A 9,522-nucleotide genomic window follows, 5' to 3' on the forward strand; every position below is an offset into this window, starting at 1 on the left:
TGTTGGTTTGTATTTGAGTCTCTCCAACCTTCCCTCTGTGTGTTTTCTTAACCGACAGTTTAGATTGAGACAGACAGCGCTGACACACACAGACTAAACTGTGGCGCACGAAGAAGAAAAAAAGGAAAGCAGCGGAATAACAAGGGCTAGAACTCTTTTGGAGTGGAAGTCTGTTTCATCACCCTCCTCCTCCTCCTCTTCCTCCCTCCTTCTCCCCCATTCTCTCTCCTCTTTTTCCTTCCACTCTTGTCTCCCCTCTCACCTGAGCTTTGATATGGAACTCTCTCACCGACCGCAGCCCCGAGGCTAGTTGACTGTTTCTAAAGATGTATTTGCTCAAAGCCGCTCAATTTCTCATCAAATGTTCACACTGTGTGTATGAAAGACGTTCGCTGGGAAAATAACAACTTACAACCGCGTGCTTAGAGGAGGCTTTCAGCGCTCTGCAAGAAAAAAGACTTCAACAAAGACCTTTGAGTTCTTAACAGCTGATACGAATTTGTTAAAGAAGATGGCGATCTTTCTGCAGAGAGGAGAGCCGAGGTCGCTAACTGTCTTCAATAGAGACACTTGGAGTGTGTGTTCCTCCCCCCAAGGTTGATTATAGCGCATTAAGGATGTCAGTGTCGACCGGAAACCATTGAAGATTTAGCACTAAGTCAGAAAGTCTGTTTGGGAAGACGAAATATTTATTTTATTCATTTATTTTCTGGTGAAAGTAACGCAAATCGTGCCACTAAAAAGAATCAGTCCAGAGCTGTGACGATTAGTCAATTAGTTGTTAACTGTTGAAATGAATCGCCGGCTGTTTTGATCGTCGATTAATCCGTTTGAGTAACTTTTTAATGAAGAAATCTCTGATTCCAGCTTCTCAAATGTGAATATTTCCTCTGTGACAGTAAAGTCAACGAGACATTTGTGGACGTCATCTTAGGCTTTGGGAAACTCCGAATTTTCACAATTTTCTAGCATTTTACAGACCAAACGACCAATCGACCAATCGAGAAAATAATCAACAGATTTATCGCCAAATTGTTTCGGAAGCAAAGGTCATAATTCTCAGATTCCAGCTTCTTTAATGTGAGTATTTCTTGGTTTCTTCACTCGTCTCTGACTGTAAAGTGAATATCTTTGAGTTGTGGATAAAACAAGATATTTGAGGACGTCATCGTCATCTTGGGCTTTGGGAAAATGTTTTACCATTTTTAAGGCATTTTACAGACCAAACGACCAATCGATTAATCCATAAAATAATCGATAAATGAATCAACAGTAAAAATAATCGTTAGTCGCGGCAGTAAATCTGTCCCACGTCAGCTCATTACCAGAGAGGAGCGACGTCAGCGGTTGATTAAAAGGACGCTCTCGTGTGAACGCAGATCAATGTGATCGTTCAAAGGGTTCATCAACAGCCAGAAAACATAAACGAGTTATTTGGTTCAGGTTTCAGTCAGAACATCCTAAAAACCGAAGGGGAGTCGTAGTTTGGAGTAAATTGAAAATGTGACTGTATACCTTTAATATGTAAAGGTACAGGACAATGTTGCTAACTGCTCCATACAAGAAACATCAGCACAGACCAGAAAGCTGAAGATAAATAGATAGAATTTAAATACCTTTCTTTGTTCTTTCATTAACGGCAGACAGAAACCTGATCTAAATGCATCAATTAACGTGAAAGAAACCGCCGTCGTCACTTCACTTGTTGGATTATTTGTTTTGACAGCGAACGAGTTCAAACGTACCGTGAATAAAACCAACAATTAGGAGTTCACAGAACCCGGAGAGGGACTTGACTTTGGACATCGACGCGATCGTCGACTAAAGTTAGAAAACGTTCAGAACAATAAGTCGTGATAAGAACCGTGTGACGGTTGGAGAGACACGGTCTACTTTGCATTCCCTCAACTCAAAGGAAAAACACACCCTGGTGACAGCACGCGAAACCCAAATCCCTCATCTGTTTCCTCGGGAATGTGTGATCCAAAAAAAAGGTGTTTTGCAATATCAACAACTCCTCGGAAGAAATATTCTGACATCTTGCCATTTTTGCTGCACAAAACCCCTCCTTTGCACTTATTTTTAGTGACAAACTAATTATAATTTGGCTTTTCAATTCTCGCTCGTAGATTATAAAAAATAAAATAAAAAATGAAGAGCCAAAGTGGCAAATTACCTTCCGATTAAAAGAATTCAGGGACAAAAGAACAAAAGGAAAGCACAAGAGAGCTCATTGCGTTCATTGACATCCTCTCCAGCGTGCAGGTGCACACACACACACTCACACACACACATACACACACACACTCACACAACTATGAAATATTTACACCTATGTGAAAAGACAAGTGGGGTGGTTGGAGACTATTTTTGTGTGTGTGCTTTGAGGGTATGGCCTAATCTCACCTGTTATCTCTGCTGTGTGTGCGTGTGTGTGTGTGTGTTTAGCATGTCAGATAGGTGGATAGGAAAAGACAGCTGTCACACACGCACACACACACACATGAATGAATGAATTTTGAATTTTATTTGACCAATTTTATTTGACCAAGGGTCAATAAATTATCTACACAGAGAAAATTAAAAAATAAAATAAAAAATAATAAAAAATTAAATAAAAATGTAAAACATATTTTAAGAGCAGGTCTAGGACATGGGTTTTTACTCAAACGCCAGCCTAAAAAGGTGGGTTTTTAGCTGGCTTTTAAAAGTATCCACAGTATCTGCGAGGCGCAGAGTTGCAGGCAGAGCATTCCAGAGCCTCGGGGCCACTGCCTCAAAGGCTCGGTCACCAGGGGCCTTAAATCGTGTGCGTGGGACTGACAGAAGACCTAGAGCGTTTGACCTGAGAGTGCGGGCGGGTGAATAGGGGCGAAGTAGATCAGCTACATAAGTCGGAGCCTGACCGTGAAGTGCTCTGTAAGTGATGGTGAGAATGTTAAAGTGTATCCTAGATGCTACAGGAAGCCAGTGGAGAGATCGGAGTACGGGGGTGATGTGAGACCGTCGATTTGTCCTGGTGAGTAATCTGGCGGCAGCATTTTGGATGACCTGCAGACGGTTAAGAGCAGATACACTGAGTGATGTGAAAAGTGAGTTGCAGTCGTCAATGCGTGAAGAGATAAATGTGTGTATGATCATTTCTAATTCAGGTGTTGATACTACAGATCTCAGTTTACTGATATTTCTTAGATGGAAGAAACATGACCTGGACAGCTGCTTGACATGGATCGATCAAAGAAAATCCCAAGATTGTGCAGGTTGCAATGGGAAGCAGAGGAGAGAGGACTAATAATCTGCCTGATCATGGGGACAAACTCCTCTGGAGCAATAACTAGGACCTCCGTCTTAGAGTCGTTGAGTTGCAAGCAGTTTTCTGCCGTCCAGTCTCTGATGGCATTGACACAGTCCAGGAGCCGAGTTAATGTGAATGCCTCGCTGGGTTTGAATGACAGATGGGGTTGGATGTCGTCTGCATATAAGTGATAGGACACATTATAGCTTTTTATGATCGGTCCCAAAGGTAACAGATAAAGGGAAAATAACAGAGGCCCCAGAACCGAGCCCTGCGGTACACCACAAGACAGTGGAGAGGTAACAGACACAAAATCACCCACAGAGACATTGAAACTTCTGTCACTGAGGTAAGATGTAAACCAGTCTAACGCTATGCCAGTTATGCCCACCCAATCACGAAGCCTCTTAATCAGGATGTCATGGTCTACAGTGTCAAATGCAGAACTGAGGTCCAGAAGAACTAACACAGAGCAGACACCTGCATCAGCACACATGAGAATGTCATTTGAAACCCTCAGGAGAGCGGTTTCAGTAGAGTGTTGCTTACGAAACCCAGACTGGAACTTGTCGTACATGTTGTGCCTCTCCAGTGCAGCAGTAAGTTGTTTGGCCACCACTTTCTCTAAAAGTTTGGACAAGAAAGGCAGTTTTGATATGGGCCTGTAGTTCAGGGGCAAAGCTGGATCTAAGTTAGGTTTCTTTAATATGGGCTGGATAGTGGCATGTTTGAAATAGGAAGGGACAATTCCTGTAGACAATGAGGTATTGACAATAGATGTCACTGCAGGAATTTGTTGCAATCGTCAACAGAATAGCATGGTAAAGTGGAGACAGCCGGTGAAACAATTCCTTTAATTGTGTCAAACAGAATCTTAGGATTTCTCTTTGAAGAAGAGATTAGGTTGGCAAAATAAGCAGTTCTAGCTTCCTTTACTCCAGTATTAAAAGAAACTCTGAGGTCTTTGAGATATAAACGATGCACTTCTAGCCCAGTAGCTTTCCAGAGTCGCTCTGCCCTGCGACACTTCTGTCTCACGCTGCACACAGCTTCTGTCATCCACGGAGTAGTGTTATAGGCAGCCCGTGTCCTTTCCTTAAGAGGTGCCACTTTATCCAGCAAAGTGGTGCAATGTTCATTAAATTACTGTATCAAGTGTTCAACATCATTGAGATTTGTGTTAATATCACAGCAGAAGTGCATAGAGAAATGATCAGCTGTACTCTGAGTAATAATGCGGGAGTGGAATGTTTGTTTCAGACACAAGGGGTCAGTATTGACAGAAAGATCAAAGAAAATACATTCATGGTCACTGATCAATAGGTCCTCACAACGGGTATTATCAATATCAAGACCCAGAGAAAACACAAGGTCCAAGGTGTGACCACCCCTGTGAGTGGCGCCAGAAACATGTTGCGTGAAATTAAAAGATTCAGTAATATTGAGAAACTCAGTAGCAATACAGTCTGTGGTATCATTGATATGCAGATTAAAATCACCAACCAGAAGCACTTTGTCTAGCTTGATAATAGAGGTCAGAAAGTCTGTGAACTCTGATAAAAACTGACCTGCAGGACCTGGAGGTCGGTAAATTAAAAAACAGTAAAACGGCTTTAGCCGGCTCACTTTAGTCAGCTGTAGTTCAAAAGTAACATAGGATTCTGTGCTCCCCAAGTGGCAGGAAAACTGATTCTTCCAGACCACGGCGAGACCTCCACCGCGGCCTGTCAGACGCGGTGTCCCAACATTGTCCCCGGGCGCCTGTTATCCCCGGGCGCCTGTCATTGGCAGCCCACTGCTCCCTATATACAGGGATGGGTCAAATGCAGAGACAAATTTCCCCCTTAAAGGGATAAAGACAGTATACATTCTATTATATTCTATAAGAACAGTCCACAGGGCAGAGTTCATTGAAATGGATGCATTCCATATTACGTTGCCAGGTCTCGGTCAGAAACAAAAAAGCCAAATTATGACTTGTGAACAAGTCATTTAAAATATTGGCCTCTTAATGGCCTTGCACCTCCCCCGTTGAGCACTTTCATAACACAAAAGACCAATAGCAGACTAACCAGAGCAACAGCTCGCGGGGACCTAGTGGTCCCAGGCAGGAGAAGCAAGTTCAGCCAGCTATCATACTCTGTCACAGCTTCCGTCACCTGGAACACTCTCCCATCACACATAAGACAGAGCACCACATACAGGTTCTTCACACACAACCTCAAAGCCTGGCTCATTAACAACCAGGTGTGTCAGCACTAACAGTCTCATGCCTGCCATGTCCGTATGTAGCCTGCCTGTCTGCCTGTCTGCCTGTCTGCCTGTCTGCCTGTCTGTCTGTCTGTCTATCTGTCTGTCTGCCTGCCTGCTTGTCTGTCATGTTTGATCCTGTGTCTGCAGGATTGTATTGCACAGCTCTGTTTGCTTGTTTTTGTGTTGTTGTCTTTTTAAACAGTTTTTAAATGTTTAAATGTTTTTAGCGGCTTCTAACACCGTGCCCAGGGACAACGGTTGAAAATTAGCTTTTTTAGCTAACACTGTCACATTTACAGTCATGTTTTTATTAATGTGTGCTGTCGATTAATGTGAACTGTCCCTGTACAAATAAAATCTTAATAATAATAATGTGAGCCTTGTTTGTTACGGAGCGTGCATTAATCAGACACATTTTGATGGGGGAAGACACTGTGTCGTCATCAGCACAGGAAGCTTTGGGGGTATGTGCAATAGGACGGATCACTCGTGCAGCACCTCGAAACCGACCATAACTAGGGCGTGAGCGCGAGTCTGTGATTCTCACGGGAATGCTCATGGGTCGTGGAGTGGAAGTTACGGTAGCGGCTGGGGAGAGAGTAGTAGGAGACCCTCCATGCCGCCAGGGGGAGCTAGTGTTGCTAGTAGGGGATGAATGCGGCTGATGAATGATCGTAGAGGAAGAGTGACAGCGGACAGGGGATCCAGGTGTAAACAGTCAATCATGTGAATGGGAGTGAACAGCATGCTGTAAATTAGCCGCCAGCAGGCGGCTACCCAGCTTGTTAAAATGAATACCATCCTTCTTAAAAGCGGAAGAGCGGCCCAAAAACAGATTCAAATTGTCAATGAAGCTCACGTTGTTGGTCCTGCAGGCGGCCTGGAGCCAGGTGTGGAGGCTGAGGACTCTGCTGAACCGCTGTGATCCACGGCCGAGTGTTGGACTTGGACCACTGATAAAAACAGACAGTCCACAGCTGTTTAAAAAGCTTAAAAGATTTGTAAAATCCATCTTGGTCAACTCGGACTGGTGGAGGGCTGTATCGTTAATTCCCACATGAACGATAATTCGCCGAATGGAAGACGGGAGGGCGCGCATCAGGCCAGGCAGTGTCAGCAGGATGTCTGGAGCCGTTGCTCCGGGGAAACAGTGTGTCTCCGCGTTGAAGAAACGGGTGTTCCTGATTATTGAGTCCCCGACTATCAGCGTCGTCGGGGCGAAGAGGGGACGAGGCGGCAACACTGCGCGTGCAATACGCGTGGATGGAGGCGAGGATTCAACCAGTGGTGGCGGAGAAGACGAGCAAGGACTGAGAGAACGGGCGACCGAAGCTCGCCGCGGTGCTGGTGTAAAGCACGGTACGGAGCGGCGTGTCCTGGGGCGAGAGGAGGGCAGCTGGGATGACTTCCGTCCACAGCATCCGTGTAACCCCACGGGGATTAGGAACACATGTATTCAGCGCTGCACAATGAGCTGTAGATGCAGTGAAGCTAAAAAGCCTTGGGAGTTATTAGGGGATGGGGGAGGGGGGGGATGGAGCTGGTTTGGTTTTAGGGGGAGGGGGGTGAGGGGGTGAATGTTTGCCAAAACCTGTCTCCACGCAAAAATCAGAGGTGAGAATGATGATGTTCACGCCGTTGATGAAGGGAAGACAGAGTTGTCGGAGAACTCCAGAGAGACGGCGGCACGACGTGCATGATGTAAACGGTTCACTTAGCCAAACAGGTGCTCCTATTAACAAGTGTGCTCCGATGTGGGTGGGTGGGTGGGGGGGGGGGGGGGTGAAAAAGCTGTCAGAGAGAGATGGAGACAGAGGGATGAATGGAGTACAAGGTTGCTGACGGAGAACAAATGAGTCTTTACGGAGCATTTGCCCTCTTTTCTCTATTTCACAGGGAACAGGATAAACTTACAGTGCAGTTTACTGTCTATGAACGCCTATTCTCTCGTGGGGGGGGGGGTTCTTGTAGCTGATCCTGCTTACCACACAGTTCAGCCTGCATGGGAGGACTGAGCACCACCTACATACCAGCAGGCTGGCAGAGCGGTGTGTGGCGGCACATTCGAGATAGGCCACTTTGTCAAGGTCTCGGTCTCGGAGACGGACCGCGGTTTGTTGACTCCGTCTCGGACAAAAAGGATTTAATTTCACGACCCAAACCGACCGTGCGTCGTCTCATCTGTTTGTTAACGTCCCTGCTGTGTTTGCTCAGAGAAACCAGAGGAACATTCCCACACATAAGACCCACCTCTGCAACGCCTTTGGGATATTTTACCAAGACATTTCTCGTGTCACGCTCACACGAACATATATATTGCAATAAACATAAATATTGGAATGTGGATCTTTCAGATGAATTTGAGTGACTCTGGTTTGCATGTTGTGGGACTCGTGCTGGTCCTGGTCTTGACTTGGTCTCAACCCTTCTAAGTCTTGGTCTCATCTCGGTCTGAATGCATTCTGGTCTCTCCGTCTCTTAACTGCGACACTGTTGCAAGCAAATAACAGCCGAAGACACAAGTGTCCACGAGCTTCAGTCCCGACTCTCCCCCGTCTCACTTTCTCACCCTCTCGTCACACCCTCGCCGTTTCCCACTGAACCTCCAAACTCTGGATAATATTCAGTGTAACAAAACTCCACCACCTTCAACAAAACACCACCTTCGCCTTTAAACCCAGAACAAACAAAAGAAGCAAAAGAAACATTGAACTTCTGTTGTTTAATCAACTTTAAAATAAAAAGCTCCATTCATGAGATATAACACCAGTTGGAGAGCGCTCCAAATCCTCCTTTGCAATCCCCCCAGCACACGAGCAGATAATATTTTTCCATCTTTCGGGCCGATCTCGCCTACACGCCTCCTCCACTCGTCCTCGTAGCTGCTGTCTTGGTCTGTATTACATTTTCCCCCCGTGGAACACACAGATGGAGAAGGTGCACATGCACACGCACACACACACACACGAAAACACATATATATGCACACACTTGACGTCCACTGCTCTTGTATTACTGCCCAGCTCTGGGGGGGGGGGGGGGGGGGGGGAGCAACCTCAGTGGTGCAGCATGGGGGGGGGGGAGGGGGGCAAACCCACCCACACACTCACATACACAAAGCATTCTGGGAGATAGTCCAGGCCAGGATGTGTGGCGAGGTGTGGCTACGCCTTTATAGTTTGAGGATTGTCAGCATTAAAAAACTGATGTCTGCTCGTGAGGTACAAAATGTGCACAGATGGACGCGCACGCAAACACACACACACACACACACACACACAAGCCACAGTAATTGAATTAAAAGACGATGAGGGGTTTATCATGTCAAGCGCCAGATCTTTAGCAAGTAGTAGAAAGGACAAATCCAGCGAGGCCTAGGACAATTTGGGGAAATGGCTACATGGTGTCTTAATCCCAAAGATCCAGTTAGCCGCTATCAAACAGAGGGAGGTGTGCTTCGGGCTGACTGGCTGTCACGGCTGAGAGCTGAGAGGGTGAACAGAGAGGCTCTGACCAGTTCCTCAAACTGAAACTCAAACACAGAAACACACACTGCTTCTGACACCCAAACTGAGAGAGAGAGACTACGATCCTCAACAATAAGCCTCTGCATCATGTAAAAAAAACACGAACAAAAAAGTTTGCAACCCCCCACCCCCCCCTCCCAGTGTGCATAGATGATGATGATGAAGAGGATGATGAGGACAACATGAGATCGGTTTGTTTGGGGACTCGCCTGGCTGCAGGCTGGAGGTGTCTTGCACGTGCAGAACGCATGAATAAAGTGGGGGTTGTTGCCCCCCCCTCCCCCCTCACTCTCTCACGCGGTAAAAAATGGAGGAAGACGGAACTGACCGGTTTGAGAGGGGCAGACAGCAGAGGAGACAGACGAAGGGGGATGAAAACAAAAAAATACCCGAGAACATCCCCCCTTACTCCTCCTCCTCCTTGTCTTGTCTGGTACTCTAGGTTTG

This window comes from Melanostigma gelatinosum (genome assembly GCF_949748355.1).
Source record: "Melanostigma gelatinosum genome assembly, chromosome: 8".
Lineage (NCBI taxonomy): Eukaryota > Metazoa > Chordata > Actinopteri > Perciformes > Zoarcidae > Melanostigma > Melanostigma gelatinosum.